Below are 9,668 nucleotides of genomic sequence, written 5' to 3'. Positions count from 1 at the left end.
GGTAGGGTTGATATCATGTGGTTCAAAACCTCAGCCTTCTAATCATCTGGCTGGTTTTTCTGATATGAACAGCCATTGTCCTAAGTCATATCATTAGCATAAACATAAGTGAGGTCTGAGGAGATTATATTACAGGGATTTGGCCTTATACATTTGTTGGAACTGGTTAAGCAGTCTCTGTAAGACTGTAATCTTCTCACCTGACACTGGAGCTTGGAGTCCAGATGGTGACAATTAGGAAGGGAAGATGGATGTAAAGTGATGAATAGCAAGAACAAGCTGGAACCACAGCACGAGCTAGAACTCAGAAGAACAGACTGAAACCTGTGTCAGTTCATGTTGCCTCTGGTGTTGGTGCTTGGGGCCCTTCCTCATGCAACTAAACATATACACCTCCTCTAGGAGTCAGAGAAGCTGAGAGAGGATCCAGGGGAAGGTAGAGCAGGTCCAGCTTCTGCTTCATGCCAATGGGATGAGTCAGCAGATCAGCAATAATGTGTATGAGCTACAAAATGGCTGCTCTTCCCAACAAATCTCACAATAATCTCCCTTGTGGCCCACTATAACCAGAAACATACAAGAAATGAAATTCTGGGAAAAGTAGTTCAGCATAGCCAAACTGATACATTACAAAACCACCATACCTAAAAGTAACAGTAAACATTTGTAAATCAATCAATCAGTGCCTGGAAGTAATTGTTTAAGGGTCAAGCTACTTCACAAAGAAAACTGAGACATATATGGTAAACCCCATCCACCACTGGAAACATATTTGCCTTGTCATACATTATTCCTTCTCCCCTCTAGTATAAGAAGATGAGACCTCCATCCAATTCTCCACCTGATCTGGATTTCATCCTTTTACACTCTCCCAAGAATCATACTCCATTAATTAACTTCTTCATGTCTCTGGTTTAAAAATCTTCTATTCTGACTCTATATCTTCAGTTTACTGAAAAAAAATTATTTTTCTCATGATTCTATAAATCCCTCTAGCAAATACTCTTTCGTCTTCCATTACAACCAAGTTTTGAGAATGAAAAGTATACTGGTGCTGTTACCACTTCTGTAATATGATTTTGCTATATTATTTGAGAATATTCAATTCTCCTATAAATAACAAGTGGAACTGAAAAATAGAACAACAGGTGAAACTCATTAAACATGTTAAGGAGTGATGACAAATGTGTCAAGTTAGAAACCTATTAAGCATACATAGCATAAACAAAGCATATGTTTGATAAACACAATGAAAATAATGGAACAAACAAGAGGATACTTATAGATAGGAAGGGATAGAAAGACCAAGTAAATCTAAAATATGACTAAAGCACAGATCATGTATCACCCAGAATGACAACGATATCATCCTTAAACCAGTGACAGCTATTCTTACCCCACGTGACTGACCTCTGTCCAAAACACACAGATAAATCCATAGCTCCTCAGCAGGTTATTGGTAAGTTTCAGTTGTGCCCAGGCTTCTTGCCCCTCCACCTCTTTAAAAGAGCAAGCATGTGTTGGCTCCAGGAACCTTCAGTCAGCTGAGTCCCCTTGCTCACCTCCAATCCTGGACCTTAGAACCACACTATCAGCAAGGAGAGAGAGAGAGAGAGAGAGAGAGAGAGAGAGAGAGAGAGAGAGAGAGAGAGAGAGAGAGAGCTCTTCCACCCGAGCTGTACCCTACCCTTGGTGTGATACCTACTTCATCTCCTTCCCTTTGCTTCTTGCTGTTTTAAATGTATTCAATAAACCTTGTGATTCAGGCATATCAATTTGATCTCAGCCTATGCACTTGTATTTTGTGACCTCTAGAATAGCCTGCCTGGCAGTGAGCTCAGAAGCAGGGTGACCAACCTATTGTGGTTTGCCCATGACTTTTCCAGTTTTAGCACCCAAAGTCCAGCATACTGGAAAACCCCTCAGTCCTGAGCAAACAGGGACAGTTGGTCATCCTACTTGGAGGTAACCATTACAGCAAGTTCATTTCTTACCAGGACAATCTCCTTACCTTACTTCTTTACTGATTGCAATCTGGTTTCTACTATTAGGTTGGTGCAAAAGAAATTACGGTTTAAAAGGTTAAAAATGATGGCAAACACTGCAATTACTTTTGCACCAAGCTAACAACACTACCAAAAACATTCTCACTAGGATCACCAGTTACTTACATATTGTCAAATCAAATGGACACCCTATTCATTTCACTGAAGCAATAAACGTTTTTATCACTTTTCTTTCTCGAGACTCTTTTTTCTTAGCTTCCACCACACCTCTTGCATTATCTAGCTGCTTTCTGGAGTCAATGTGGATCAGGTGGCCATCAAGCACCTAAAAGTCAAAGAAGCTCAACACTGAGCGCATCATCTTCTCCCCCAAATCTTACTTCCTGAACTCTCTACCTCTCTCCACTGTACCTCCAACCACCCAGCTACTCAAACCAGAAAATGAATGATCCTGGACTCCTCCCCACCCCCATATATATGTTCCATGTTGGTTTCTTTAGCGTTCCTGGAACACTCACCAGCAGCTGCAAGTATCCCACAAAAATCAGGCTACGGTGGCGTCTGCTTGCACTTTCTCCTTTCACTCTCCATCCCACCTGGCCTTATCCCTCAGTTCCTTCCCCTTGGTTCAATTTAGATTGGCTTTGGACTACTTACCCAGGCTGTCGTGGGGGCGTCCGACGGGGTCTGTGCTCCCGCTCCCCATACAAGAACGCAGGATATGGTGAGGCCAAAAAGGAACACCCACGGAGCCATAGGTAGGGGAGTCACACTACTATATTCTTGCTGGTGGCTGGGTAGGAGAAACAGGAAACAGGAGCCATACAATTCTCAACCCTCATTGCTCCGCTTGCAGGCTCAGCCGCCGTCTTCTTGCTAGCCCCCATTTTTTTCTTGTAGCATAGCCACAGCAGTTATATTAGTGGCAAATGGCTCACTGGTTACAGCTGATGGCCAACTAGCCACAGCTGATGGCCATCCAATCACAGTTGACGGCCATTTACTACCTGAGCCAGCACCTGTCTATGTGAGGCCGAGAGCCTGGAAACTTCTTTCTGGGGCTCTGCCCCCACAACATCCTAATCCTGTTTTGTCAGGAGAAGAAAATCATAGTCACCCCTACTGTTGGTTTGACCTCCATTCTTCTCTTTTCCTGCAATTGCTGTCTCACTGCACCATCTCATCCCTCCTTGGCTGAAATGCTGCAAGGGCCACTTAACTGGTCTCCTACCGCTAATATTTCCCACCCTCACTGCTTTGTCTCCGCTGACTTCAATTATCTTTGTAAAACACAAATCTTACCAAATCATGTCATTCACCTGCTTAAGGGCCCTTTCAGACTCCTTAGCTTGGCATTTAAAGCCCTTCATCTTCCCTTTATACTTCCTATCCTGTCTCAGACTTTATGTTTCATCCACGCTGGCAATGAACAGCTTCTGACATGCCCTGTAGTCTTCTCAACACCCACTCACCGCCACCAGCCAGCAAACTTAGGTTAAGTTACCCTGAGCTTAGGTTACGTTAGCACATGTCAGACTCTCACAATCATATATTTTTTAAAAAACAATCATATTCCCCACTAGACTGTGAACTTCTTGAGGTCTTGCATCTCCAGAGCCTAACACAGCTTTAAGCTTATAGCAGGTTTTTCGTGTATATTCATAAAATGAGTAAATAAATAAGCAACCTGAGAAGGTAAACTATATGAGAGATATACCATTTGTATTCTGTCCTCTCACCTGTCTATTTGTTCTGGGCCATGTGCAAAGATGGAGAAGGAATCCTGCTGGAGAATCTGGGAGGAATTGGAGAAAGGCCTAGATTCATATCCCAGGAAACTAGATGAGTGCCCATCTAGTGGTAGCAGCAAGGAATGAGTCAAGATGGCATAACCAAAGGGTTTCATGCATCTGGATGTTCCACCTACCCTGACTGCCTGAGGAGGGGGAGATAAGGTTTCCACAATCTGCTTCTTCAGCATTTTCTTCTAATTTACTTGTTTTCTCAATTCCCACTTCAGGTCCTTCCAAGAACATGGGCCTCCCAGCAACAGGAGTAGGAAAGTGGTGTCCAGGCCCAGCTGACACAAACAGTCTTTTCCATAGGAGCTGCCAAGCCCATGGTATTGAAGAGCCATTTGCTTACATGGGAACATGTCTTTGGCACTTAAATATCTCTGCAGTAGAACTCTAGTGTATATACATGCCACATTAATCTCCCTTCAAACTCAGGTGACAAGTAGGATTTTCTTCCTCTTACGCACAGGCAGAAATGGCTTTAGGGAACTACTTTTAGATTTGCCCAGTCTTGTAGAATATATTATTTTGTCATGATTGCCAAATGTTTTAATTTTTAATGAGAATGTAAGGAAAATTCCATCATTTTAAAAAGAAAGTGCTTACAGTGAAATTAAATCTTCCTTTCACCCCTGGGCCATGGCTACCAAACTGCCACCTCTGCAGCAACCAGATTCTTGCGTGTCTTTCCAGGGATGTTTGATGTATGTATGTCTGCATGAATACACATGGGTACTCACATGTGTAGAACACACACATTATCTACAAATAGATTTCTCAATACAGTATGGATTTCTATTTTAAACTGAGGCCTCATATTTCCATATCCTTTTGTCATTCCTGGCCTCATTGACACAATGAAGTACAAAGGTTGGGGAAATGCACTTGGCCCTTGCTCCCCCATCCCCATAGCCCTACAACTCTTAGTCTGTTGATCACTAGTTAGGAGGTAACCCATTTGGTTGCCTACTTCCAATTTAGCCCAGATGCAAAGAAAGTAGGGCAATGTTTTTGTATTTTCTAAACCAAACACATGTTTTCAAATAAAAGAAAAATGTGTTGCGGGAGAGTTTCAAAATTGATGTCTGTTTTGAAATATTCAAGCAAAGTAGCAAAGCGGGGAAGGTAGCAGACATCTGGAACACAGGTGGTAAAAAAAAATCACAACAATAACCACATGCCTACAAAGACGAATATCCACCCCCCAAAAAAGATAAGCAAGAATATTAACATTTTCAATTCCTATGATTGTGGGGTAGAACTGCTTATTTTTCATCTCTTTAAAATGACCTTGTCTGTTTCCTCTTTGTAATAATTTGATTGCATCCATTTATTTTCCATTTCACATTATTCACTCAGCTCTCGGCCAATCCTGCCAGCTTGAAGGGCCAGCATGGATTTGCACATCTTTCCATGTGATCATCTTAGACTGGCAATGGGTTTGCCTTCATCCCTTCCCTGAGGAGTATGTGACGGCTTTGCTTCAGGTCAGCCAATTGCTCTTCATGGATTGCCCACTTTGCAATGGCAAGCCCGGTAGATAAAGGGAGGTTCCTGCTCTAGTTAGGTTGATGTTATGTGAAGAGGTTGGGGCTATAGACGCTTTTTGTCTTTTAACAGAGAAAGAAATAGTCAGATTCACAAACGAGGTCAAAAGAAAAGTTATATGAATGTGATATTGTTCAAGGAGCGTGCTGAAAACCCATCCCCACCCCCATTCTTTTAGAGCTGGGAACTAAGACCTGAAATGAGGGTAGGGAGAGAGATAGACACATCTTTTTTGTTTGGGAAGTTTCTCAGAACCACTGATTAAAATTTGCCATTAGATTGTTTTGAGATTGCTGTTGATTCGCGTGAATGTAGGAATTGTTCCCTATTTGCTTCTCTGTTTAAAGATTCTTGTCTCTTTGTAATTACATTCAAGGTTTGGGCCCCAAAGTTGTAAAAACACTGTGTGGGGAAAAGAGAGAGGACGGGTGTTGAACTCAAGGGCAATTTAAAAATAAAGGGAAAAGCTCTTGAGTTGGGTAGAGAGAGCCCATCCTAAAGAGCATGGAGTAGGAGGCTAGTTCTGCCACAACTGGCTGTGACAGCTCAAGAGAGACTTGAGAGATTAAGGGCCTTAGTCTTCTAATCTGAGAAGTGGGAGTTTCTCTCTGAAGATGCCTTTCAACAAGGGGACACTCCTCTCAACTGTTTATAATCTGGTAGGGACCTAATGTGCATAATATAATGAATTTCTTTAACTGTCTCTAAAACAAGCAGGAATTCTTATTTGAATATTGAATATTTTCAAATGTAATTTCTAAATAAATGAGTTTCGTGCTTTTTAAAATGTGTTTGAGTTCCTAGCTATGTAATTGGCTGGTTTGAAGGCAAAAAGTGGTAATGCTGAGAAAACAAGCACCATTGTCAGAAAAGCATTTTTAAAAAACCATCTTTAACCTCTTCAGCGAGCTGTTAAGACATCAGCCACAGCCCAGCAAAACTACACAGCTCTGTTTAGGATTCTGGTAAAGGGAGAGAACTAAGAGCACCCAAAGTGTTAGGCAGTATAACACTTCTAAAGAATAGGATCAGAATCTTTCCATCAATTGCAATATTCAGACACAACATCCACTTCAATAAGTAGGAACTGAATAACGAGATCACACATAAAAAGATAACTTGAGAAAAATACAATGAGTACAACCTTCTAAATGAACCATTGTCAATGTATACTCAGGTTATTATAAAACATGAATAAAGTATTCAGATTTATTTTTGCTGTGCTAGTTAGCAAGGTCCATAAGAAAATATGCATTGTCATCACGTTCATTCAGAATGAGTGTCTGAAAGGAAGTATTGTGGGCTGGGAGCAAAATAAACTGCAGTAGAAGCAGGACTGGTAAAAGATTAGGTTGGCTTCTGTCAAGATACATTGAAACAATTTTTTATACTTAAATACACCCACTAATATACATCCCTAGACATACTTCTAGTATCCTTCTGCCAAAACACTTCAGATCTACCTACTTCATTTTTGATCTGACAGTATTTCCAAGAAATGGGTGGAAGCAGGGAACAGCTGCGTTAAGAATCTGTCTCAAGGTCATTTGTGTAGGGGATGATCTTAATAAGCGCAGATTGTGTGACTTAATAGAGTATATTACATAGAACTACTAATAGAAACAGTTCTCAACATTCTTGAGGGACTAATAATATTCATATAGAGAGCATTTTACAAAGCATTTTTATACACATCCACTGGCTCTCTGCTAGTCTTCTTGTCTCTAAAATAGCAGTGGTAACAATAATGACTTGCACAAAATGACCCCGTCAGTAAGTAGAGGAGTGAGTCTTACAAGAACAAAGCCCATGATCTTACTTTCAACAAATGTCATTACTTCAGTGAAATAAACAGTATCACTGACATCATGGTACTTTCCAGACAATAAATATTTATAAGTGCAAGTGGATGAATGATTGAATGAATAGATGAATATAGCATTGTAAAAAGGAGCCCTAGAGATTACTCCCTGCATTTTTGGGTTCATGCAATAGTATGAATTTCACTGAATAGACTTCCTTATCAATGACAAAGTTACAGCATTACTGGGAGTGGTGTTCTCTACATATTCATAGTCATGCTTTATCATTCTCAAATTCATTAAGGAATAGGTTACTACAGTTCCAAGAATAATAGTGCCATCTAGTGACACTTCTAGTTATTGCCTCTAAAATTGCATATAACAACATCTGCTGTTCTAAAAGATTCACCTAAGAGATTAAGTAGTGCGATGTGTGCAATTTGTGATCCTCACCATTTTTCTGTCCAAGAAACCTCTTCTCAAAATTTCAGTATGTAACAAACTTTCACAACCTCATTCTTATTTCCCAGGTGACAATTACAGAACCTATTCACACCAGATTTTTCAGGAGTTTGTATGATTTTATTTCACAGACTGTTTCTTATCTTTAAGACCTATCAATTTTGAGATGCAACATTGGTACAATTATTTTTCAGGATAAATATTAAATATATACATCGATTGTGAAACATCCTGTTTTCAAAATCATTAAAATGTAAAAAGCACCCAAATTTACAATCAAGAAAATTCATTATTCAAATATTTATTCATATATGCATATTGCTGAATTTAAATTTTAATTTTTGTGCAATTATTTTTACCAAGAAAGATAATTCATTAAATGTATAATTAAATATAATTTCATTTTTGCAAATATCAGTGGCTTCCATATATGATATATACTATACATAAATTTATAAATGAGAAAAATTTGTTGGCCAGGCTACAGGTATTATTTAATTAGGAAATTACAAATCTAATGAGAAACACTGTGTCACTCAAAAAGTTTAGAAGCTGGTCCTGGCTCAGACATTGTCTATGTATATAAATTTGAACAAGTTGGGTAACTTCTGTATTGACTCAGTATTCTCACCTGTAATATGGGATACCAGTGCCTACCTTATCCACTTCCTAGAGTTTTGAGGATCAAATGCAATAGCAAATGCTTTTTAAAATTCTTCTACAATGGTGAGAAACTAGTGCTGTTATTTCCAATAATCATTTTTCTGGTAGGGCAAGTGCTGGAGCTAGACTACCTAAACTCAAACTATGGCCACATGGCTTACTAGTTACATAACTTTGGAAAGTTACTTCTCTACTCCTCAATGCATCATTTGTAGAACAGGGATAATAAAACTACCTGTCATGTTTCCCTGAAAATAAGACCTAGCTGGACAATCAGCTCTAATGCGTCTTTTGGAGCAAAAATTAATATGAGACCAGGTTTTATTTTACTATAAGACCTAGTATAATACAATATAATATAAATATAATAATATAATAAATACCAGGTGTTATATTTTTTGCTCCAAAAGACGCATTAGAGCTGATTGTCTGGCTAGGTCTTATTTTCAGGGAAACACGGTACCTCAAAGGGCAGTAGTGTAACACGCTTAGTACATAGTAAAGATTCAGTACAGTTTTAACTATGTGATCACACACATTCCCACTGCGATAGCCAAGGGATAAATTGTCAACTTAGTTCATCGCAATGTAGAGAAATGTTAAATAAAGCATTTTCATCGTCATCAATATTTATTGAACACCAGAGGTATCCCAGCCTAGGTGCCTTACAGTACTGGATTCCACAACTCTCTTTGTAGAAACTAGATGAAACAGATGGGTATGTTAGGTCAACATAAAGCATCTAAGGAGACAACTAAGTTTTGTTTTTAATCTTGAAAACTTGTTCCCTCCCCATCTTTCAAATCTGACTTTAAGCAGAATAAATACAGTTAAAACGATGCCAGAGATGGTAACAAGGCAGGGTTGGAGAGGACAAAATAGGTAGACAAGGATACGCATTTTAAAGCCACCTCCCCTACCGTTTTCTGAGTCCAAGTTGCCCTCGTTGTCTTGCCTGCATGATAGCAACAGCCTCCTAACTGGAAGGCTTCCTGCTTCTCCTCTTGTCCCTCCATTCTATACACAGCAGCAAGGTTTTTAAAAACATAACTCGTTTCTTCCCTGCCCAAAGCCCTGATTTCATACTTAGACCACACAGCAAATGCCATCCGTGTCCTTGTGTTCTAATGCTACTAGCACACCTACCTGGAGAAGAGCTGTCTCCTTTGCATGGACAGCCCCACTCAGTTCATCACCAGAGGCCCTGCTTGTCATTGAAATCTCAGCTTATCATCAGATCTCAGAGGCCCTCTGTCCCACTTGCTCAGTTCACCTCACAGTACTTACTTGGTATGACATAGTGAGTCTGTCTCTCATTAGAGAACATGAGCCCCAGGAGGGCGTGTCCTTGTCCATTCTGCCCCCGCCCCTGCCATTATCCCCAACACTCA

This window comes from Rhinolophus sinicus, linkage group LG09 (genome assembly GCF_036562045.2).
Source record: "Rhinolophus sinicus isolate RSC01 linkage group LG09, ASM3656204v1, whole genome shotgun sequence".
In the NCBI taxonomy this organism is placed as follows: Eukaryota; Metazoa; Chordata; class Mammalia; order Chiroptera; family Rhinolophidae; genus Rhinolophus; species Rhinolophus sinicus.
Note: the sequence above shows the minus strand (reverse complement) of the source record.